This window comes from Cebus imitator, unplaced genomic scaffold (assembly GCF_001604975.1).
Source record: "Cebus imitator isolate Cc_AM_T3 unplaced genomic scaffold, Cebus_imitator-1.0 Scaffold263, whole genome shotgun sequence".
Classification (NCBI taxonomy): domain Eukaryota; kingdom Metazoa; phylum Chordata; class Mammalia; order Primates; family Cebidae; genus Cebus; species Cebus imitator.
The window spans coordinates 1,420,503-1,423,404 of NW_016107578.1; positions in this window are offsets into that span (position 1 = coordinate 1,420,503).

Genomic DNA, 2,902 nt, shown 5'->3' on the forward strand with positions numbered 1-2,902 from the left:
AGATGGAGTTTTGCTCCTGTGGCCCAGGCTGGTGTGCAATGGTACCATCTCAGCTCACTGCAACCTCCACCTCCTGGGTTCAAGTGATTCTCCTAAGTAGCTGGGATTATAGGCATGCATCCACCACACCTGGCTAATTTTGTATTTTTAGTAGAGATGGGGTTTCTCCATGTTGGTCAGGCTGGTCTTGAACTCCCAACCTCAGGTGATCTGCCTGCCTTGGCCTCCCAAAGTGCTAAGATTACAGGCGTGAGCCACCATGTCCATCCGTAAATATGTATTATGTCAGTTGGTGACAAGTGCTATGGAAAAAGGTAGATGAATGGATAAGTCGTATCACCCTCCACCTCTCCTACCACACACACATATAAATGTATATTTATAGACTCAAACTGTTCTGGGAAAGAAAATAGAGGAAAATAACCATGAGACACTTGAAAAGTGACATGTGGCTTGCCTAAAAGTGACACTCAACTTTCTATCCAAAGCAATAGAGTAATACTAATGGTTCACAAAAGAAACTCAGAATACATTTCAAGTGCTAAGGCTAATGCCTAGATGTAGCCAATTATGTAATTTCTTTACTTTGCTTCCACATTCTGTCTATAAAAGCCAGCTGTGCATGCTGCTACAGCAGAGCCCCAACCTCTTTTGATATTGAGTGTTGCCTGACTGACGAATCCTTTAATGCTTAACTAAACTATTACATTTACCTGAAGATTTTCTTTTAATATCCGTAAGACCTAGCAGAGAGTAGAAAATGTATGGGGTATGGCTCATGCCTGTAATCTCAGCACTTTGGGTGGCCAAAGCAGGCAGATCACTTGAGTTCACAAGTTTAAGACCAGCCTGGGTAACATGGTAAAACCCCATCTCTACAAAAAACACAAAAATTAGCCAGGTGTGGTGGTGCATGTCTGTAGTTCCAGCTACTTGGGAGGCTGAGGTAGGAAGATGGCTTGAGCCTGGGAGGCAAAGGTTGCAGTGAGCTGAGATCATACCACTGCATGCCAGTCTGGCCAACAGAGCCAGACCTAGTCTCAACAAAAAAGAAGAAAAAGAAAAAAGAAAATGTATGGCATGAATGAAATGCTGAATCACATATTATGCAAAAGTTTGTTCATTTTATACTTTTCTGGGGGTATGAGGGAGCCAGGGCTTCTCTCTGTCACCAAGACTGGAGTGCAATCGTAGGATCAAGCTCACAGCAGTCTTGACGTCCTAGGCACAAGCAATCTTCCTGCTTTAGCTTTGTGAGTAGCTAGGACTTCAGGCACAAGCCACCACCACACCTGGCCAACTAAAAAAAATTCTTTTGGTAGAGATTGGTGGTGGGGCTGGTGGGAAGAAGGGGTTCCTCACAATGTTGGCAAGGCTGGTCTTGAACTCCTGGGCTCAAGTGGTCCTCCTGCCCTGACCTCCCAAAGTGCTGGGATTACAGGTGTGAGCCACCACTGCTCAGCCAATTTTATACTTCTAAAATAACCTATCTCTTGGGTTTACTGATCAGTTCTACTTTTTTCCCATTAAATATTGCTTTTAGTGTTATTATTTATGTTTTCTTTATATTCATTTTGCTAATCTCTTTCAAACACTTGTAAATGACATCTGAATTTTTTTTTTTTTTTTTTTTTTTTTTTTTTTTTTTTNTTTGAGACAGAGTCTTGATCTGTCACCCAGACTGGAGTGCAATGGCATGACCTTGACTCACTGCAACCTCCGCCTCCTGCGTTCAAGGGATTCTCCTGTCTCAGCTTCTGGGGTAACTAGGATTACAGGCACATGCTGCCACGCCTGGCTAATTTTTGTATTTTCAGTAGAGACGGGGTTTAACCATGTTCCCCAGGCTGGTCTCAAACTCCTGAGTTCAGGCAATCCACCCGCCTTGGCCTCCCAAAGTGCAGAGGCTACAGGCACCGTCACTAGCTGACATCTGAATTTTTTAAACATGTAATTGAAATATGTATTCACAAAAGTGTAGAATTACAAAGGTATAATGCATTATCATTAATTTCTACACCTTGATGCACATGGCACATCTAAATCATTACCCCTCTCTTCTCAAATGGAAGCACTATTCTCACTTCTAACACTATAAATTTTGTCTGTTTTTAAACTTTAAATGAAATCATCTTAGTTCATGTCTAGCTTTTTTGATTCAACATTATGTTTATGAGTCATCCATATTTTTGCACATAGCTGTAGTTCTTTTCCCTTTTCCTAAAAGCACTCCATATATACAGGTTGAGTATCTCTAATCTGAAAATCTGAAATCCAAAATGCTCCAAAAAAACAACTTTTTGAGCACAGACATGGCACTCAAAGGAAAAGCTCACCGGAATATTTTAAATTTCAGAAGTATAATGCAAATATTCCAAAATCTGAAATCCCAATCACTTCTGGTCCCAAATATTTCTGATACTTAACCAGTATACCACGGTTTATTTATGTATTCTTGTAGACAGACATTTGAGTTGTTAATTCTGGGCTATTTCAAAAAAGGCTGTTATGTGGTTGTATTTAAGGGTATCCACACATTCAAACTTAGAACTTAATGCAAAACCATTTTTCAAAACACATGTCTACTTTCCACACTAAAAGTATATGCAAACTCTAGCTTCTCTAAATTCTCCTCAACACTTGGTATTATAACCCTTTTTGCATTTAGCCATTCTGATATGTGTAGTGGCAGATTTAATTTTCATTTGCCTGATTACAGATGAGGATAAAAATTTTCATTTTTTATGTTTATTTTCCATAGCACAGTCAGTTTTGTGAAGAGCCTGTTCTAGCCTCTAATTTTTCTATTGGATTGTTTGAATTTTAGGAATTAATGTGTAAAAGAGTTCTTAATATAATTTGGATATAAGCCTTTTTTTTTTTTTTTTTTGAGACGGAGTTT